This window comes from Triturus cristatus, chromosome 12, assembly GCF_964204655.1.
Source record: "Triturus cristatus chromosome 12, aTriCri1.1, whole genome shotgun sequence".
Lineage (NCBI taxonomy): Eukaryota > Metazoa > Chordata > Amphibia > Caudata > Salamandridae > Triturus > Triturus cristatus.
In genome coordinates this window covers 390,727,819-390,750,514 of record NC_140595.1, presented here as the reverse complement: position 1 = coordinate 390,750,514, position 22,696 = coordinate 390,727,819, and positions in this window count along the sequence as shown.

Below are 22,696 nucleotides of genomic sequence, written 5' to 3'. Positions count from 1 at the left end.
AGTGAATTTTTTTCCTAGTTTTCTCTTTTCATCCTCCATACCCCTTGCAGATGCTGCCTTTACCCATTACCCATGATATAATTACATTTTAAAAATATCATTTCAACCCATGTGTTCTTTCTTTCCATCCTTTGCTGCCGACTCTGCTCCCTATCCTGCTTCCCATTTTAAGATTATATTTTTTATTTATTTGTTTTATTAGGGTCCAACAGTTGCACTTTGCTGCTGGGCCACTTGCTCCCCTTGTTGTGCTTTCCGCACACTTCTTCTGAGAATACTTTGTTTTTACTGTTTTCTTGTGAAAATCCTCCATGTTAGAATGGTAAATTAACAATGCTCACCTGCATCACAATGCATGTGCATGCACAAGTCTTGATGCATGTCAATGGAAATGTAATGGCACACTTATGCACATATGCTACACATTATTTTGCATTTGTCACGATGCATACATTCAAATCAATGGCCATCTTGAAATCTTTTTATAAGGAAACCTATTTTGAAATTGCAAACTATGTATGTGCATGCTTCTTGATGAATGCACACACGTAATTGCAACAAAAAAACATTGGCAAAACCAATTTTGCAGCCCTTAGGGCCGAGACCTAGTGGCATTGGCAATGCTTGTTTTAAAATATCCTGCAGAGATTTGGAAAAAGAGAAGTCTCAGTGATGTAGGTTGAAGTAATTAAAACCTAATTACAGGCTGGAAATATCATTTTCTTGCTTGTTTGAGATAGGGTCATAGACATGTTTTTAATAGACATGATCCCCAAATCATAAAGAACCAAAAGGAATGATTGGACCGGTTTGGAGTAATAATAAAAGATGGGAATTTCGAATGTCGCTTGTTATTCAGCAGGAAAGTAACATAAAGTTGACTGCTAGTGGAAATTGCTGTGGATATGGCAGGTGCCACTTAAGTCTCTGGTTGCCAGTCTCATCCATGGATGAGGACAACCTCTTCCTATGAGATTTTTAATTTTTTTTAAAAGAAGGGCTCTTGCAAGTTTGTTTTTACTTCCTGCTCCATTCTCCCTTCGGGCCTAATTGTGGTTGGTTAATTCTGACCCATGTGTTAAATAACTCAACCTTCTATCAATTTTGGCAGATCAAATTTGCCAAAATTTCCCAGGGGAAAATTATACAGTATTTACTGTATCATTCGGATTTCTGTACGTTAAACACCAAAATCTGCATGTTATTCCCCAAGAACTCATAATAGGTGTTATGTATTGCACCCAATAAGTAACGTACCCTTGGTGTAGTTATTCATCAGGTGCAGTAAATAGCACCGAAACTCTTATCCAGGCCCTTAGTCCTTCTTTCACCCCTTCCAGAAAATTATAATTTAGACATTTCCTTTCTGCCTCTCAGTTACCAAGGAACCCAAAATATTAAAAAAAGCACATGAATAATAGACTATGAATTAACATGTTACTGTTTTTGGAAGTCAAGAAAAAGTAAATGCATCCACTTGCATATGTGTGTTTTTAGGAAATTTGGTGTAATTTCTGAGAGGATCTGCTGATCTTATAATAGTCATCAGAGAGCATTGTCTAAGATAAGCATTTCCAAAGATGCATTTAGTATATTACAAACTCTTCCTAATTTTATCATACAGTGATGTAACAACTGTGAATTTTCGGGCACAGCTGTGAGATTCAGAATTTCCACAGCCAGGGTGGGTAGAAAATCATGATTTTATTAAAGACACGGAGGCTGATATTATCCCTCCCTTTCTTTTTTCTCACCCATTAATATTTGTTCTTGATTCTTTTCAGGAGGAGACAACTAGAAGTAATGTGGAAAGAAGAAGGCTGTTTGGTCTTGCAATTTTAACCTGTCTGTATCAGTTTTGTTGACATGGATCGAACTCTTGGATATGTTTGCAGCATAAAGAAGGAATATGGCTGCCTCTCACATGACTATATGGACATTGGAATGTTAAGTCTATGTTCTAAGTTCTTTACATTGTTTGCTGTTGCTGCTGTGAGCTGGCAATTAAAGAAATATCGAATGTCGAATGAATCTTGGAAAGCGGAGTGTGAGATTCCGGTCAGTCTGAATCAGTGCACTCACTGGGTTAGCTACGTGTATGTGCGGTGGTGGCCATGCATGTGGTTTGTGATCCCTGTCTGCCAGGGGTGGGTACGGTAAAGCTTAAGGGCTATCAACCCGGTGTAGCATTGTGGTGAAGAGAGGCCGTCACCCTGTGTAGAGATGTGACCTGAAGAGGGATGCCACCTTGAGTGTATGGAGCATGACACCTGTGTTCCAGGTGGGGTCCGTGGAGGAACCTGAGAGCCATTGCCCATGATCAGTGTGCTACTGTGAAATCAAAGCCACTCTGTCATCATCAAACCTCAAGAATCAATCAGGTCTGCCATCGGAGACCAACGGTACTTGCTGTGATGACCGATGAGTGCTATAGTGGTCCAAATCCTGTGCCAGCTGTAACAAGACTACTGCTCATTGCCGACACCAACCGAAGTTGAAGACTGAACACCGAGTCGCAGAGACCTTGGGGGGGTGAATTATCTCTCACTGCAGTACAGAGGACGCTGGGCCACTTGGACTTTGAATAGCCATAGTGGACTTCTAAGACTATTATTCTGTAGTGGAACCTAGCCTAGACGTTGCCTCAAATAAATGCGGAATAATCCCATTCCATAGCTAGTAGAGTGGGACTCAGGTGCCATTGCGTACAGTCGCAGAATACAGTCCTTTTGAAGAGTGTGTAATTATTTATTGTGTACCAAATTCGCTTTGTGTGTTTATAAATTCTACTTTTGATAATGGCCAGTATTTGGCTGGACATTCAATATTGAAGTTACTGAATGTACTTGAGGGTACGTACTAATTGCATCTATCTCCTCCCTGAGAAGACTTGGACTGCTTGACTAGTGTTACCACTGAGAGTCAAGTGCTGAAAAGGTACGTGGCCAAGCTGGTCAGAGTCCATAGACCGTCTGACCCCAGGACCGCAGGAGTTCACACCCTTAGCTCCCACAGTTAGGCCCAGTAACAACAGCTTGTTCCGTGGCCCTCTGAATGGGGTTCTGACAAGTTTTTACAATGGATTCGAAGAGGGAGGGAATATTTTCAATGTACATAAACAATGTCGGGTTTTTGGGGTAAGGTGACTCACACTAAATCACATCTTTGGGCAATATTACCTACAGCTTGTATGAGTACATCTTTCAGAATATCTTAGTGGCATAGTTGAAAGTGATGGGCACAGCTGACTTGAGTAACAACACAGCAGCACTTATTTATTCATGATAACACTTGACAATATTTCTTGTTTACATTACTGTGAAGGTAAAATAATGATGGGATATGTATGAACTTTAACAATCTATCCCAGAAGTCAATGCGAGAATAATTATTGTTATACAACATCACTTGAAACCAAATATTGGTGTGTGTGTGTGTGTGTGAGTGGGTGTGCACATGAGAGAGAGAGTCCATGTGAGGGTAAGGGGAGCACAGAGAGCAAGTGAGAGAGAAAGAAATATATGAAACAAATAAACACGATAGAGAGCGTGAAGAACAAGGCAGCTGGAGTAAAATCCCAGTTTGATTTTTGGTTTTTGATATTTATCTGACTTTCTCATTATCACCAAGTGAAATAAAAAAAATGAAAAATAAAAGCTTTCCCCATCAGATATAAGGAAATCAAGCTTGTGGATGCAAAGCACAGTGTTCGATTCTGCACCCGCCACTCACAATAAGTTTTCTTGCTCCTCAATTTGAATTTAGTCATTTCTAAGCACGTAAGGCTACTGAATGGCAATGTCTTGGATTGGCTACTGCGATCGTATGGCAACTACATAAGTGCGTGTTGGTAATAATTATTCATTTGGTCACTTATCGTTGGGTGGCCACTTCTGTGAAGCATTAAGTTGTTTCTTTCTGAGGTTCCTCCTCTCATTTGGGTAAAAAATGATGATTTTTAATATCAGGATTAGTAAACCTAAGGGCAGCATTCTGTGGAAAACATTAGGCCACACGTTATCCAGCAGGTTAACATAATATTTCACCTTGAAGTTTCTTAACACGTGATTTTTTTTCTCATGAACTGAATTTAAGCCTAACAAAAAAGCTAGCTGTTTAACCACCCTGCTGCATTTAGCCAAAGGCCCTCCTTTCCAAGGAAAACAATCTTGGACAGTTTTACGGTGTCTATAGTTTTTAGCGGAAGGTAGCTTTTGTTCCTTTGCTACTAAATGTTAACAGGTGAAGACAAAAATGTACATTTTGGTTTCTCTCTCACACGTTTTTAATAGAGTTGACACTTTCCAACACAAACATGCGTGCTGTTTCATAAAAAGTGTTTGCTTAATAATGTTTGCTTTCTGGGGACACAAGAGGAGGAGTCTCTTTTTCAGTTTATTTTCGTTGATTTAATTGCTAAAACTTCAAAGTCTAATGCTCATGTTTTGTGAGGCACAACCCCAGACTTCTCAGAGTCGCAGCCAATTATGTGCTGTCTCAGGGTGCACCTGAGAGTCATTCGAGACCGTGGGACATATTTACGACTTTAGTGGCGCATGGCAGCGCAGCGAGTCACCTTGCTGCGCTGCCCTGCAGCCCAGGGAAAGGGAAGGAGTGTTCCGTATTTATCCTATATGGGCCATTCCTGTCCTTTTCCCTTGCGCAGGTGCCGTTTTGTCAGCCTAGCGCCAATGTAGGCACCCTCTTGGTGCGAAGGGTGCCTGTGTTGTAGGCATTATTGTTTTTGTGCAGGAATGGGCGCATTTCTGCACAAAATCAATCCTGAGAGGCATTTTCCTCTTTCTATTTGTGCCGCACTACTCAGCTCAAGTAAAAAGAAGAGAAAACAAGGAGAAATAAAAATGTTGCTCCTTGTTACGCCTTCCCTGGGGAATCATATCTTTCTGGTGCATTCCCAGGCTTACAAGGTCTTGTAAATCGGGGAATGCGTCAAAAACCATGGGAGTTGAGTAGGAACACCCATGCAAAGCTGATGCAACACCTACCCAGGAAAGACTAATACAATGCAGAAATTTGCGCTGAGTTGCATCGCTCCATATTTTTGCCTGCCTGCATTATGCCACTTTTGAGTTAAAAGTACTCAAACAAGTAGCAATAGTTCAGAGAACAGATTCAGAATGTTAATGCTTCCAGCAATCAGAGCTAGAAGCCATTCAATTTACTTGAATGAAGGAAACAAAAACAACACAAGATTATTGTCCCTAAATACATACTCATAGTTGTTTTGAAATTGTATTTTATGGCACTGGGGGAAACAGGACAGTTGCCAGCACGTCGGAGGTTAAACACAGTTTATGTGAGCTCCCTCCGCAGCATGGCACAGGAAAATGGCGGTCCTGATCACAAGAAGTTAGGCAAACCTCTGCATAAATCAATTGGCGCTATTGCTGTTCAGCAATATGAGTTAAGATTTAGAGCAGTTTATTTATACAGAGTACATGTATTATCCAAAATTCTACAAAGTTCGGTGATGAGAGATGAGGAGAAACAATAATGTTTCCCTTAAAAGGTTTATATTACAATTAATGGGAACTATAGTAAAGTAAAAGCCTTTTGGGAGGTATTGATGTGAGAAGTAAAAAGTTGAAAAACACAACAATATCCCAATATGGGCTTTCATTTGGGCAAGGGCCACAGGGGACCTACACTGCAGGTCAACTTGGTTGATCTGATTTGCAAATGGGGATCTACACTCTTTTGCCATTTTTCTGAAGCAGGAAGTTGTAAAAATGGGGAGAGCTGAGGTCAGTGTAAGATTTTACAGCTAGGCCAACCTTAGTGCATGCATCTACTTAAATAATTTGAAAATTTACAGGCAGACTCAGTAAAGTCTAGTTAAATAATTTAAGAATTAACTGGAAGTAGAAGATGCCCGTGGACAGCTGGGGCAGGGCCGGTCCTAGGATTTTTGGGGCCCTGGGCAGAAAGGGAATGGGAGAGGCCCCAGTAATTTGCATACAGTGTGACATCACAATACTATAAATTAACATTAATCCTATGGCGTTGTTGAAGCGAATTTGTATGAATTAACTTTACTGATGCAATATCAACAGAAACATAAATAATTACACTGATAAAATAAGTTGGAATATTTTAAAACTATATTAAGTGGAAATACATGATATTATTCACTCAGTGTGAAAACGATTGGCCAAGGTTTCTACAAAATATATACCTTTTCTCCAATGTTAACATTTTTTTTAGGCTAATACGTTGTTATATGTATAGGCATGTGATATTTATTTATGTATTTTAAACAAACTTTATTGAGCATTTGTTCATAAAAACATATTGATCCTGCCATGCGCAATTAAACAGATAATCATACCCTTGCCATACATAATATGTTTACTTATGCCAATCATCAATTCGCTGCACTCCTCTTTTTCTGACTGAGGGCTTCTCCCTCGTCTTCATAGTCCAATGCTTATATGTCCATTCTCGGAGTCCATGTCAGCACTCTTCCAACGTTTTCGGCAACAAATTGGCTCAAGCAGCATGCAAGTTCTCTGCTTATCTCCAATTAGAAGGCAGCCCCTCGCTCTCTCTCTCTCCTCCCCCGCCCCCTCCACTGCCAGGCATGTCTAGTATTGCCTACACTAATGCCCCACTCGTGCCCTCACTGGGGTCCTCAGCTCAGAATTGTATTTATTTATTAGTTGAATTTATAGGGTGCAACAGCTACCCAAGAAGGGTTTCCCGGCGCCAGGACGGACTGGGTGCAAAAATGGTGGTGGTGAGATGAGATTACTGGTTAAATAACCAGGTATTCAGGGATCTGCGGAAGCTGGTGTAAATGGTTTCTTTGCGGATAGTGAGAGGAAGAGTATTCCAGAGGGTCGGGCCAAGATGCGAAAAGGACCTTCCACCCATCCTGGCGAGTTTAAACCTGGGCACCGTAAATTTTTCAAGAGTTGCAGATCGAGTGGGAACTTATGGGCAAACAAGAGATTGCAGATATTGTGGTGCTGAACCCCTTTTTATCTTAAACATATAGCTCAGGGCTTTGAACTTCATGCGGTTTTCTACCCTGAGCCAATGTAGGTCCCGGAGATAGCCAGAGATGGGAGTGGCTCTGGGAACCCTGCAAAGTAGTCTTGCTGCAGAGTTCTGTACCAGCTGTAGTCTACGGGTCAGGGCCTTATTTACACCCAGAAAAAGGACATTTCCATAGTCCAACCGTGAGGTGATAAGGGCATGGGCCACTGTTTTCTGGGTAGCATTTGGCAACATCCAGATGATCTTCCTAAGCCAATTTAAGATGGTAAAACACGGCTGTGACCTTGACTGCTTGATGATGCATGGTCAAAGAATCATCAATATACACGCCCAAGTTACGGACATGGCTGGAAGGCCGTGGGAGTGCACCCATCTCGGCAGGCCAGTGCAGTGGGCCCCAGAGATCTTTCTCCTTGCCAAGGATTAAGACCTCGGTTTTATCACCGTTAAGTTTCAGGTGGTTTTGGGTCATCCATGTTGCAATTCTCCTAAGACCCAACTGAAGGCAGGATGTTGAACAGGGGTCAGTGTGTGAAAGAGAGAAAACGATCTGAGAATCGTCAGCGTAGGTAAAAAGAGTCAGGCCAGCCTGTTCGGCTGTGTCAGCTAAAGGCCTGACATACAAGTTAAAAAGCAACGGACTGAGTATGGAGCCCTGGGGTACCCCATAGGGTGATGGGTGGGTGTTGGAACTATCCGTGGCAGAAAAGATGTGAAATGTACGGCCATCTAAAAAGGAGATGATCCAATCCAAAGCTGAGCCACAAATGCCCAGAGACCTCAGTGTGTTGAATAGTAAGGGATGGGAAATTGTGTCGAACGCCGCGCTGAGGTCTAATAGTATGAGCGCAACGGATTCAAGCAAGCCTGGCTGAAGACGGCTGAAATGCCAGAAACCGGTCCTAGGAAGCTTGTTTCCGGTCCAAGGAAGACATGGCTTGGCAGTTCGGGTTGGACTGTTCCCATGAGGCACAGGGTCAGACTGATTTGCATATGGCCATGTCTGAACTGGGGAGGCAGAGTGGGCTAAAGAACGGTGATGGATTAAACCCAGATCAGTTGACTGGGGGTGAGTGCTTGCAATGTTCAACACTCCGTCAATCATTTCCTTTGGTTTTTGCTTTGTTCGCCATAAGTTGGCAGGGTATGCTCAGACGTGAGTCCCTTGCTCACTTTGCCACTGGATTCAAGCAAGCCTGGCTGAAGACGGCTGAAATGCCAGAAACCGGTCCTAGGAAGCTTGTTTCCGGTCCAGGGAAGACATGGCTTGGCAGTTCGGGCTGGACTGTTCCCATGAGGCACAGGGTCAGACTGATTTGCATATGGCCATGTCTGAACTGGGGTGGCAGAGTGGGCTAAAGAACGGTGATGGATTAAACCCAGATCAGTTGACTGGGGGTGAGTGCTTGCAATGTTCAACACTCCGTCCATCATTTCCTTTGGTTTTTGCTTCGCAACGGTATCTCCGACATCAAGGTAATGGCGCAGCCTCTCGGGGCGTGGCTTGGACGCCGATCGGGATGGCGGCGTGAGCTTGTAGCTCCGAGCCTGATCCCGTCATTAATCCTGATATACCTGCCGTAAGGGGCTACTAGTGGGACGGACTGCCGGCGCGGAGCACCAGGGCTGCAGGGGCTCCTGGCAAAGAGACTGAGGAGGGCTAGGAGCGGTGCTGGAGACCGTCGCCGGGGCTGCGGAGCGCGGAGACCAGCAGGCAAGATGGCGGCGACCTCGACCTCAGAGCCTTGAGGGTGGAGGACGGAGGACGGCTTTCCGGTGCCCCTGGTGTTGCTGGCTGGGGGTCGGGGCTCCTATCGCTGTGTGAGGCGCAGAGCGCCGGAGCCGCCCCTCCCCCCACGTGGAGAGAGACGACTGCCTGTGCTGGCGAGGAGCCGGGCTGGGACCCGGGACGGCGGAGGCGGCCGGAGCGTGTGCGGTGTTGCCCGGGAGGAGCTATGCCTGACAGGGTGTTGTTGGACAGCGCGCCCGGCATCGGGACGGACTGACGGTCCCCGCCGGCGGCTCCGGAGTGGTGTGGGTCCCGGCGCTGGGCGGTGGCTGGCGGTGCGGGGACTGAGGAGTGCTGCGGGCGGGCGCCCCCCCCCCCGGGACACGGTGCTGACCCCGCTGGGCGGATAGCCCTGGACGGACTAGATGAGGGCCTAAAGACAAGGAGGTCTGGAGCGGCTGACGACGCTGTGGGGAACGGAGGAAGGCCCTGCGCTGTGTGGCCCTCATCGGCGGCTGGAGAGTGGCGAGTGCTGCCGGAGGTTGGAGGCGGCGACCCAGGAGGGGCCCTCTGGATGACTGAGGGAAACACACGGGCCGCGATTGTGGTGGCCCTCGTGGGTGGCGGCCAGGCCGGGCGGCGGACTTTGGCACAGTTGAGCGGGGGACCCTCGCGCTCACCTTGATCGGGGGTGCCCATCGAGCAGATGACGACGAAGGGCTCCGCGCTGCAGATGCCGGTGGGGCACGGTCGGGGGCCGGCGCAGGCCGCGGATGGAGGGGCCCAGGCTGACCCGGAGGGCTCAGCGCAGGAACGGCGCCTGAACAAACGGCTGGATGGCATCCTGGAGGCGATCACGGCGACCAAGGCGGCACTGCACAACGATATAGCGCAGGTCGCCACTGGGCTGGGTCTCTTGCGGGCGGACCATGCCAAATTGTCGGACCGAGTGAAGGACAATGAGATGCAGCTACAGGAGCTCAAGCCAGCGGTGGTGGCCACGGACCACAAACTCGCTGATATCCTGAGCCGTTTGGCGACGCTGGAGAGACGGGCGGAGGATGCCGAAGGCCGTAATCGAAGGAACAACGTCAGGGTGGTGGGCCTTACGGAAAACAGCGAAGGAGGGGATGCGGTGGCATACATGGAGAACTGGTTTAAAACGGTGGTGGCTCCGGAGGGGCTCTCCCCCTTCTTCTCCTTGGAGCGCGCACATAGGGTTCCGGCCCGCCCGCCGCTGCCGGGCCGCCCACCCAGGCCGATGTTGGTCAGACTCTTGCATTACAAGGACAGAGATTTGCTGATCCAGAGGGCACGATCGGAGGGCCCATTTCAGGTGGCGAACAGCCCGGTAACGGTGTTTCCTGACTATACGCAGGAGGTCCAGAAAAGTAGGGCCTCTTTTTTGGCGGTGAAAAAGGAACTGAGGGCCGAGGGTTTACAATATTCCTTGCTTTTCCCGGCGAAACTAAGAGTGCTTGTGGACGGAACGGCTCACTTCTTCCAGACTCCTGATGAGGCGTGGGCATGGCTTGAGTTGCATCGCGCTGGTACGGACCGCGCGGGGAAAGGCGCGAGGGCGAAGAGCCAGCCGGTGCGGGTGCGGAAATCCCAACGCATCCGCAAACGAGATAACCTCAGGAGAGGGGTGCGGGACGACCAGATGGCGGATGACAGGCGGGGAGCGCTGGCGGCGACGGCGATCATAACGGGCTCCTCGCAAGAAAGGACATCGGTGGGCACAGAATCTGGTGACGATGGCGAGCAGTCCGGTGGTGAAGTCTCGGAGGCTGAGAGCTCAGGGAGGCTGGCAGTCACCCCACAGACGGCGGATGGACTCTCCAACGACTAACACTGGGAGTAGGGGATTTTATTCGCAGCCCCGAGTCCGGAGGGGCGCCCTGGTGCTCTGCGGTTTGGAAGGTACTGTGTTGAGAGACCTGTGGGATCGTGGGCTGGGGGCGAGGGCTGGGCCTGCCCCGGGTCGGCTCTGAAGCACCCCCTCGTGGCCCTTAAGGCTTGCTGTGGTGACGACCGCAGAGTAGGGAATGTTTGGAGGGTTGCAGGTTTGGATGAGGGCTGATATAGCGTTATTGGGTCCTGTTCTGGGGAGAGGGGTGGGGGAGTTTGTTGGGGTGTTTTGGTTAAGGGGCAATACTGCATGGCTGGGGGTGGTCACTGGGCACTGGATCATTGGTTGAGGACTGGCTACAATGGGGACATTATATAATTTGAAATGCCTCTCGTGGAATGTCCGCGGACTCCGGACCATGACGAGGAGGTATAAGGTGCATGCCCAGCTGGTGAGGCGAGGCATACAAATTGCTTTCCTACAAGAGACTCATTTAACCAGGCAGGAACATGCTGCGCTGCAGAGGAGATGGCATGGCCAGGTGTTTGGCACCACGTACTCGGCGTTTGCCAGGGGAGTATTGGTGTGGGTGAGAGCGGGGGTCCCATTCCAGGCTACGACTCAGTTGGTAGACCCTGAGGGTAGATATGTGGTGGTGGAGGGGCGGTTGTATGGCCAGGATGTGGTTCTGTGTAGTCTCTATGCTCCTAATGTGGATCAGGCACGCTTCTTTGCTGGCCTGACGGGATCGCTAGCGCACTTCCTGGCGGGCCCCATTCTGATAGGAGGGGACTTTAATTCCATAACTGATGTAGCATTGGATAGGTCGCATCCGCCCCTGGCCGACTCCCCGGTGCGCCGGTTAGCGGCGCACAGGGCGGACTGGCAGGAGAGGTGGGGATTGGTCGATGTGTGGAGGGAGCAGCATCCTGGCGATAGGGACTACTCCTTTTTTTCCGCTTTACATGCGCTGCACGTTAGGATAGACGCCATTCTGTGTAGTGGCTCCCTGGCTCCCAAAATGGCGCACACGGAGTATTTAACTAGGACCATCTCCGATCATAATCCGCTGTTGCTGACGCTGCAGTGGCAGAGGCCGAGGTCGGCAATTCCGACGTGGAGGCTACGGCCGGAGACCTTAGAAGATCCGGTGTTTAGTGATGCTGTCCTGCAGGGCATTGAGCTCTACTTTAGGGAGAATGAGGGGTCAACTACCACGAGAGCGATTGAATGGGATGCAATGAAGGTGGTGACCAGAGGCGTTTGTATGGGCCGGTTTTCGAATGTGCGGACGACAGTCCTGGCTGACCTGGCGAATGCGGAGGGGTTGCTGCGGGACTTGGAGCGGCGCAGGCCTGAGCGACCGGGGCTACAGGATAGGCTGCTAGAGGCGAAGGAGCTGGTTGCGACTGAGACGGAGCGGCTGAGGTGCTTTGATTACAAGCAGTATGCGGCCAGAGTGCATGCGGAGAGGGATAAGGTGGGAACGCTCCTGGCCCGGCTGGCTAACCCGGAACCTAGAGGTTGCCCGGTCATGAGCATTCGCACGGAGACATGGGAGGTAGTCTACACGCAAACGGCGGTGCTGGAGCGCTTCCGGTCGTATTACACGGGCCTCTATGAGAGCCAGTGGGGGGCGGAGGGCCGTCCACAGTCCGACTTACTGGAGACTACTCATCTCCCGAGGCTGGAGGCCGAGACTGCGAAAGAACTGGGTGGACCTGTCACGCTCTCGGAAATCAGGGTGGCTATCAAGCACATGGCTAGAAACAAAACGCCAGGGGTAGATGGCCTGCCGATCGAGTTTTATGCGCAGTATGTAGATGTACTGGCGCCCAGGCTCCTGCTGGTCTATGCGGAGGCCTCGACGCTAGGGAGATTGCCCCAGTCGATGAGGGAGGCGCTGGTGGTACCGCTGCTGAAGCCGGGCAGGGACGCTTCTGATGTGAATTCGTATAGGCCATTATCCATGCTGACGGTCGACTATAAAATATTGAGTCGCATCCTGGCTACTAGATTGCTCCCACACATGACCCGGTTGGTTCATGAGGACCAAGCTGGATTTATCCCCACTAGGAGCACGGCCATGAATATTCGGCGCCTGGTCCGCATAATGGACAGTGTTTGGGACCCTACCCAGAAACCGGCAGTGTTATTTGTGGATATTGAAAAGGCCTTCGACTGCTTGGAGTGGGGCTACCTTGATGCGGTACTGGAGCGAATGGGTCTGGGGGATGGTTTTGGGCGCTGGACGAGGGTCCTGTATTCCTCTGCTTCGGCCCGAGTACGCCTGGGATCGGTGGTTTCCTCAGAATATCCGGTGCGCAGGGGCACGAGACAGGGCTGTTCGTTGTCTCCCCTGATGTTTGCCCTGGCGATGGAGCCGTTGGCGACGCGGGCGAGGACGGGGTCAGGGTACGGTGGGGTCCGGTGTGGGGAAACGACGCACTATATTTCGTTGTATGCTGACGATCTCTTGCTGTATCTCGAGAACTCAGAGGAAGCCCTGGGGGGGGCTATGGAGTTGCTGTCGGGCTTTGGGGGGCTGTCGGGCCTCAAGGTCAATTGGACTAAAACTTGTGTCTTCCCGCTGCGGGCGGATGTACCGTACCCCCCACTCACTGTGGAGGTGGTGTGGGAGGCCACGTGCTTCACCTACTTGGGGGTTCGGATCTACCGCGACGTCGGGGACTTGATGGATGGTAACATAGGGCGTAGTGTGCGGGCCCTGAGGGGATGCATGACCTTTTGGGCCTCCCTACCGCTGTCGGTGTTGGGCCGAGTGGCGCTGTTGAAGATGGTGGCCCTGCCACGGCTGCTTTATTATTTCCGCACCCTGCCGGTCTGGGTCCCCCAGCGGGTTTTTGCAGAGCTGAGGACACTGGTGGTAGGCTTCCTGTGGGGGGGGGACGGAGGAGGGTTGCCCTGGCTACTTTGGTGCGACCCAAACTCGAGGGAGGATTGGCGGTCCCTGATTTTGAATTGTACTACCTGGCGGCACAGCTACAGGTTTTAACGCAAAATGTTGCTAAAGTATTTAGAGGCCCGGAGCATGAGAGGGAGTCCGGTATCCAGAGACACGTTTTATCCTACATAGTCTTGCAACAGAAGCTGGACTTGAGAGACCTCTCTGTAGAGGAGAGAACCCTCCGGCAGTGCTGGCACAGGAGCATGAGGAGGGCGAAGGCGGCACGCCCGTGTGCGCCGGAGATCCCGCTGGGGATGCTGACAGCATTGCCACATGGCGGTGACTGGTCACCATTGGCGGAGTGGGAGGAGCTGGGGCTGCAGATGGTGGGAGACCTGTATGTGGAGGGGGCGCTCGCGCCCTTTGGGGTGCTGCAGGAACAGTTCGGCCTCCCGGAAGGGAGTTACTTGCTGCACGCGGCGGTGTGCGCGGCGGTACAAAGGCACTGGAGGGAGGGACCAGTGGAGCCCGCCGTGGTTCAGACATGCCAGTATGTGGTGATGGCGGCGGGGAGAGTTAAGGCGGTCACCTGCATCCACTCCCGACTGCTGCGGGAGGGTTTGGAGCCGCTTACAGCACTAAAGGAGAAGTGGGAGGGGAGTATAGGCAAACCCATCCCAGACACCGTGTGGAGTCATATTATGCGGAGGACATGGAAGGGGAGTAGGAATGCCCGCTTCCAGCAGGTCCACTTCTTCGTGCTGCATAGGGCTTATCTGACAACGGGAAGGATTAAACGGTATTTTCAGGTGCAGGATGCGGCGTGCCCGAGATGTCAGGAGCTTGGAGCGGAGCTCAACCACCTCTTATGGGGGTGTCCCCGGCTGGGGACGTATTGGGCTGAGGTGGGGGAGCTCTTGAACGCTGTCACGGACTGTGAAGTGGAGTTCGACATGGCGGCCTGTTTATTGCTCTGGTTCCCACACAGTGAAGACGAAAGTGACGAGTAAATTCATTGACGTGGGCCTTATGCTGGCCCAGAGGGAAATCACCTGGCATTGGAAATCCCGGGAGGGTCCGTCGTATGGGAGATGGATGGCTGAGTTGTTGAATGGGCCAGCTGTGAGAGTGTGCTTAGGAGGCAGCAGGCGACCAGGGCGGGGATGAGAAGGGATTGGACTGGGTGAGGGCATGGGAGCTGATAGTGCAGGCTCTGAAGGACTACCGGCTGGAGAGCACAGAGCAGGAAGACCGGGAGGGCGGGGTTCCATGAGGCCTTGAAGCTATAGGCGTACAACTGATAGCAGTAGAAACAGTATGCTAGACCCCTCGATCGGGGCCCACGCCAGCAGTACTGGGTAGGGTGGGGGGGAGTTATTCGGGTGTTATAGCAGTATAAGGACGGCTGACTGGGGATTGAGGCGGTTGGGTAAAACGCAGATATTAACCTGGGAGGTTGACCAGCTCTCCTGTGACAGGATAGCAAGGATACTCAGAAAATTGTAACGATGTGCCGCCCGGCCTCCGGGATGTGGGCTGAATGGCTGTGTACGGCACTACGGAGAGGGGGGGCTCTGAGATACCTTGTGAGCTCGGGTCGCTATTGTGGAGATCTCATTCTTAATTCTGCAATAAAAACACGTTAAAAAAAAAAAAATGGCGCAGCCTCTCTGTAACCCCCAGCAAAGTAGTTTCTGTGGAGACACCGGCTCTAAACCCGATTGGGAAGGGTGGAGGATTTTGTTTGTTTCAATAAACTGGGAAAGATGGGAATGAATATGTCTCTCAAGGATTTTGGAGAAGACTGGCAAAAGGGAAATTGGTCGGTAATTTGAGAGAGTGGCAGGGTCGGCATTGGCCTTTTATAGAAGAGGGGTCACCATGGCATGTTTCCACTGTGAAGGAACTGTAGACTCAAGTAGGGAAGAATTTAAAGCATTCAGGATGACATGCATATGGGAAGGGTCCAACTGTTTAAGTATTGAAATTGGTAATGGGTCATTAGGAGAGCCGGACTTTACTTTGTCTAAAATAATTGTTAGAGAGTCCATGTTGAGAAGGGGCCAGGAGTCTAAAAGGGGGACAGTGGTGTAAGACTCTGTAGAGAGTTCAGTATGCGATGGAACAGTCATGCAAGGGAAAGTATCGTCTGGGTAGTGGTTGTGGGTTGTAATTGCAGGGGTCTGCTCAAATGTGAGTTAGCAATTTCAAGGTAAATCTTCTCAATTTTGTGCTTAAAAAAGTGGGCTAGATCTTCGCACTGGCATTTGTTTAATGGCAGAGGGTTAGCTAGGGTCTCTGAGCCAGCAAGCTTTTTAACTAGACCGAAAAGTGTTTTTAAGCAATTAGCGGCATCAGTGATGATTTTGGAAACAAAACTGGCCCTAGCAGAGTTACAGAGGTTATGGTATATTTTTTTTCCCTTTTTGTAGGCATCTTTAAGATCAGGCGCATAGTCTCTCCTCCATTTCCGTTCTAATGATTTGCATTTAGATTTTTCAATTTTTCAGAGTACTTGGGGAGTGAGCGGCAATTTAAACAGAGAAATATAAATTCATTTGTGGGGGGAACTGTCGAATGAGTGTATGACCTATTTCCCATTGACGTGTGGAAGTGTGACTGGAAGGTGATGGGAGAGAAATAGCTGCCGGGACAGACTTCTTCAGCTAAGTTTTCAGCTGAAAGCTGAATGCAGTCAAGTTTAATTGTGGGGCGAAGGGCTAGAAGTTGGTTTGATGAAAACGTGACTCTTTTGGAAAGCTTTGGACCCAGGTTCGAGGCCCCTGGACCCGGTCGGACGCAGATGGTGCCATGCCCCGCGGTCCGCGAACCCCGACGCTGCAGTATTTAAGGAACCTCGAGGCAAGTAAACGCGCTTAGCGTTCTTGCCTCGAGATTCACTTCCGTCCTGATGCTCAGCTGCCTGACTTCCGTCAAAGCATTTCCTGTTTCCGGCTTCGCTCTAGTGAACGAAGCCGGCTTGCTGTATGTCGCCGCGTTCTCCAATCTTCGTGGAGTTTCGTTCCTGCCCGCTTCCTCACCACCGCTAGCTGGGCGGACTTTGCCTCTCTTCCCTTCGAACACAAGTGAGAGGTACCCCGGTAATCCTGTCTTGTAGAAGCATTTTAAGGATTGTTGTCCTCTTCGTTCTTTCCTGGCGCTATAGTTGTGCTGAAAATACAAGCGCTTGCTGTCCCTTCCCGCCGGGCGGTTCCCAGAGCATTCCACGTTTTCTGGGGAGTGTCTTGCGCCGCACATACCGGCATCTATTGCACTAGTTCTTCCCCTTCTTATTTTTCCCTCGTTATTCCCTCCTTATGACACGCACTCCATTGGCTGACACTGCTCTTTCTACCGGCCAGGCGTGGTTCAGGATAATAGTACCCTGATAGTGTTCCTTCGAGTGCCCACTCTAGTGGGGTGTTTTCCAGTTCCTCTCCTCCTACAGTAGTATCCTGTCGCTCCCTGGGGTTATTGCGTGAATCACTGTGCTGACTATCTTCACGACAGAAACACGGTAACGGCGCACTGCGCTACATTCTTCTTCAAATAACTGTATGCTATGCCTAAGAAGGAGAACTCAGTGGGTATTTTGGCTGTTTTTGACAGGTTGTGTCATCCGTTTCAGTAGAACACCTACCTTCCACAGTGGTCACCAGGCAAAGTAGAATCCAGGGAGTTGGTAGTTCCTCAGCAACATTACAGGGGGTAAGCAGACAGCAGGTATAGAGTAGACTCTAGGGTTGATTCTTACTCCCTTCTAACTTTGTGCTCTCCTTTACGTAGGACCTTACAGTGAACCCTTGACGCCTTCTCACTACAAGATTAGAAGTCATGACACAGGGGTAGGTGAGGTCAAGGGTTGAGTTTTACAAGAGGGTTGTTTTTATGTGGCAGTGTTTACACAGTCTTTGTTTTACAGGGTGTATGCCAGGCGTAGATCTCCTTACCTGCAGAACCAGACGCCAGTTACACCATTGAAGTGCGAACCCTCCTTCCCTTGTTTTGTTTCCCTGTTTTCCCCCTGGCGAGTCTTCCGAGTCTCTAGAGTCTGATAGAGTCGGAAGACCGCTGGGGAAGGCTGAGGTATTCTCTTCAGGTTCCTGACGCTCCTGTGGAACTTCTGGCAGCCCTTACAGATGGGCACAGAAGGGCTTGCCTTTGGCGCGCCACAGGCGCGCCCACTGCCCGCGTCCGCTGCGCGAAGCGTGTTTCATGTAAATTTAAGCCCCAGATCAGGAGACCGGCAGCCCGTGAACACCCCGCCTCCCCTCACCTCTAGCCCGGAAGAACTGTAACCACGCCTCCCTCCACAACAACCGGGAAAACCCGTGGTGGACCCGGGAGTATGCGGAGCAAAAGGTGTCAGAGATGTACAGGTCAGCGTTTATTCTTAATCTTAATACTTAATACTTAATCTTTACTTGTCTTTCAGGCTCCTATTAGCTGGGTGGTAACCCCACCCCTTCCATCTCCATTCTGTCCCACCCCTGCCCTTCTATCCGGCTATTTTCATGGCGCAGACTCTTGTTGATTCTCTTGATGCCCTTCAACTGTGGCTTCCTCCGGTTGCTTTAGTTGCATTAGCAGCGCCTCCCATGCCCTAGCTGCCTCAAGCGCCTTCTCGCTACCATTGCGTCTGGCCTCCCTTAGCCGTACTGCCCCCTCAAATCCTGCCCAACGCTTCAACTCTTTCTTCCATCTATCCATGTGGGGGCCTCCTCTTGCCTTCCAACGACTGGTGAAGTCTCTCTTTGCGAGCACATGACCCAGGTCTTGACATTTTTTCATGACCTTATTCCTAGAGGTGTGGGGGAATCTGTGCAACAGGCAGTATCTCGGATTCGCACTCACCTCCTTTTCCGTCACTGCTGCCAGAATTTCAGTCACCTCCCTCCAGAACTTCCCTATCCCTGGGCAGCTCCAAAACATATGAAAAAATTCCACTCCCTCTTCCATACATCTAGGACAGGCTGCAGTTGTTGTATTGAAATACCTATTATTACGCCCTGGGGTACCTTCGCCCTATGGAATACGAAGAAATTCCCCAGTTGGAATCTAGTATTTCTAGTGACCTTGCTGGCTCGCTCCGTCAGTTCCCCCCAGGTCTTCTCCCCCATAGGTTCCCCCAGGTCCTCCTCCCATCTCTGCTGTAGCTCAGTAAAGGCTGGAAGTGTCATTCTACTTAGTCTCCTATATAAGCATGTGACCGCCTTAAATGTCCCTGCTGCTGACACCAAGTATTGGCACCCTTCAGCTAGAGGCGGCTCAGCCAACCCACTTCTCCAATGTTGCTGTATTGCTGCTGTTAATGCCGAATGCAATAGGAAGTCTCCTCTCGGAACGTCGTACCTCTCGCTGAATGCCTCAAAGAGCACTAGAGTACCCTCTTTATACTATTACCCCACTGTAGTTACCCCCATTGTTGCCCAAGTCTCCAATCATCTCCAATCTGCTCTATGCCGCAATGCCATTCACACCTGCAACGGAATTTCCGGTGCATACGGGTGCTTAATCTTAGATCTCTGCAGGCTCCTAGCCCAGCAGCTGCGGGCCACTCATAGTTCTTTAGTCAGTTCCCTGTCCTGAACAGGCAATCGTAGTACTATTCTCGAGAGGAGGTCCAGACTCGGGTTTCCGTTCCCCGTATTTGACCAACAACCCATTTCACCACTGAATCTGAGCCGCTATATAATAGTATTCAAAATCTGGCACTGCCAAGCCTCGTCCTGTTTTTGGCCTCATAAGCATCTCCAGGGCTACTCTTCGTCTCCCAGTCCCCCATAGGAAATCTGTCACCAATGTCTGGAGCTGTCTAAATCGCTCCCCAGGGATCCATACCAGTAGCACCCTGAATACATACAATAGTCTCGGAAGTGTCACCATTTTTAGGAGTAATATCCTACCCATCAGGGATGAGGGAAGAGTCCCCCAAAATTCAAAGCTGGCCTTCACCCCCTGATAACTTTACACACATTGCCCTTCAGCAGATTCGCTCGATCATGATAAATTCGGACCCCCAGCTATGGGAGTAATCTACCTTCCCACTCTATCCCTACTACCGTCTGCGGTTTATCTTGCCCCTGTCTGGTGGGAAACAACCACGACTTCCCCCAATTTACCTTGAGGCCCACTGCCTTCTCCTATGCCATCAGCAGTCCTGTGGCTCAGTCGAGGGCCTCCCTTATGTTTGTAAGAAATATGAGTAAGTCATCTGCATATAATGCTATATGATGAATCCGCCCCTCTAACACCAATCCCTAATATGAGATGCCTGCCCTGGCTTTAGCAGCCAAAGGCTCCATGGCTAAGGTGAACAGCAGGGGCGACAGGGGGTAACCCTGCCGTGTTCCCCTCTCCACCATGTAGCTATCTGATATTATCTTAATCTTACCCGTCCTGACTCGGGCCTTCGAGTTCTTATACAACAGGGCTGTCCATGCCACGAATTCCGACCCTAGCCCAAATTCCTGCATCACCCAGAATAAATATGGCCATTCCAGGCTATCAAAGGCCTTTTCTATGTCGACTGCAAAAATAGCTGCCTAGTCTCTGCAGCATGTGCCTGCTTCCAATATTCTCATCAGTCTCCTCACATTCATCGCCGTGTTTTGAGCTGGCATGAACCCCTCACCTGGTGCTGGTGTATAAGGGCCGTCATATGTGGCAACAGGCGTGTGGCTAGAATTTTGCTTAAGATTTTATAATCAAGGTTAAGCATAGAGAGTGGTCGATATGCTGTTTTATCAGATGCTTGTTTCCCTGGCTATAATAATGGGACTATCAAGGCCTCTCTAGTGGTCTCCGGGAGTCTCCCCCCTTGTTTTGCCTGATTGCACATTTCTACCAATCGGGGTCCCAACTGATCATCATATGCAAAAACAACAGTCCATCAATTGTGTGTCTTTTGCTTTCTCGCCCTATGTGCACCTGGGGTGGCATCGTGAGCAAGAGAATGATGGATTTAACCCAGATCTCTTGACTGGGGTGAATGTTTTTATTTGTTCTGCATTCCGTCTGTCAATTGTGTGTCTTTTGCTTTCTCGCCCTAAGTGCACCAGGGATGCCCAGACGTGGGTCCTGGTGCTCACTGTGCCACTGGAATCAAGCTATCCTGGCTGAAACCCCTAAACCGGTCCTAGGATGCTTGTTTCCTGTCCAGGGAGGACCTGGCAATTCGGGCTGGACTGTTCCCAGGAGGCACAGGGTCAAGAGTGATTTTCATATGGCTAGGTCTAAACTGGGGTGGCATGGTGAGCAAAAGAATGATGGATTTAACGCAGATCTCTTGACTTGGGGTGAATGTTTTGATTTGTTCTGCATTCCGTCCATCAATTGTGTGTCTTTTGATCAACGTATGCAGTGTAAAATGTGGCGGGAAACCCATCTGTCCCTGGTGTTTTGTTCCTAGCCATGGCTTTAATGGTGTTTTTCACCTCCCAAAGCTCTATCTCCCTCCCCAGAGCTTCTGCCTCTTCCTCGTGAAGCGTCGGTAGTTCCGTACTACTCACATAGGCATCTTGTTCCTCTACGGTGGGGGATACCCTACTTTTATACAAGCCCTTGTAATAGTCACAAAATAGTCTATTAATATCTTGCTGATGACAGTGAACCTCCCCCTGATGATCTTTCATTTCCAGTATAACAGATCCCCTTTTGGCTGGGTTAGCCAACCAAGCTAGCAGTGCCCCTGGTTTATCCCATTAAGCATGCGCCCGTGTCATGTATTCCTTGTAGTTGAAACATCGTAATCTCCCCACATGCTCCGCCACCTCTTCCCTGGCTGCTAACAACTCTTCTTGTTTATACTCATTCTCCGGCCTTTCCCGTTCAATGCCTTGCAACTGCTTCTCCGCTGCTAAAGTGTCCCACTGCATGCTGGGCCGGAGGCTGTACTAGCATTGGCTATGAAGTATTGCTCAATAGCCATTCAAATCGTAGCCTGAAATCCCTGATCTTCCAGTGCCTCCGGTCTGAGACGCCAGGTGGGTATGTATGTCCTAAACATGGACCAGCTGAGTCCTATCAAGAGAGGATTATGATCTGAAACCGTTTGTGCCAGGTATTTGCTAGCCTGCACTTACTCATGGACATCAGGGGTACACAATACTGCATCTAAGCAAACTTGTAATTCGTGCATATTTGAAAAAAATGAGTTATCTCTGTCCCCCGGGTGCTGTTTCCCCCCCAGTAGTCTGTTAGTCCCCACTGTAGCTGCCAGTTCCTCCTCGCCGCTGCTGTTCTACAAATCAGTGAGTCTGGTGGGGGGTGGGAGCGATCTAGGTTTACATCTTCTACACAATTAAAGTCTCCTCCAAAGAGCACTGAGCCAGTCAGGACATGCACAAGTGTCCTAGAAAGAGTTGCCAGGAAAGCGGCCTGCTCTACATTTGGACCATAAATACTTCCTATTGTGATGTCGCTTCTGTCTAGTTCACCCAATTTTACCACATAGCGCCCTTCAGGGTCTATGAAGTGCTTCGTGCATTGGAAAGGTACTCCTGCCCTCACCCACACCAGTGCCCCTCCAGTGAAAGCAGAATAGTTTGAGTAATATACCTGAGCCCACCAACAGCACTGTAACGCAGCCCTCTCTTTTGCATTTATGTGTGTCTCCTGTAGTATTGCTATTTGCACCCCCCTGCACACCAAAAAGGCATGCACTTTGTGGCGCCTCATCATGGAGTGCATCCCCCGCACCTTCCGAGAGATGCATCGGAAATCTAAGGAGGGTCCCATTGCATGTAGCCTGTGCTCTCATGTCCTAAATTCTTACTCCAGACACGCCTGGCCCCTGTTGAACACCCCTGAAACAACTGAACTTCCCAACTCCCATTCCCCCGGACAGGTGGAAGTAACCCCCTCCCATCCAAACACCATAACTACAACTGTTCTTTTGGTTGTGTGGTTGTGGTGGCTGTTGTCTTGCCCCGATAGCTCCTCCACTCCAAACCCCCCCTCTTATTGCCATAGGAGGTCACCCTCTCAGCTCCCTTCCCCAGGATTCACATAAATTCCTCCTATAGTTTCCTACTCTGCCAAAACCTGTGATAACTTATTAAAAGATATAGGGGCATATCAGCAAGGAGAGGCGATAGAATTATCGCTGCTTTTGCGGCCATTTTCGGTCGGAAAGTGGTGATAATTTTATCGCCTAATTATCAAGGTCACGCTAACGCGTGAAACC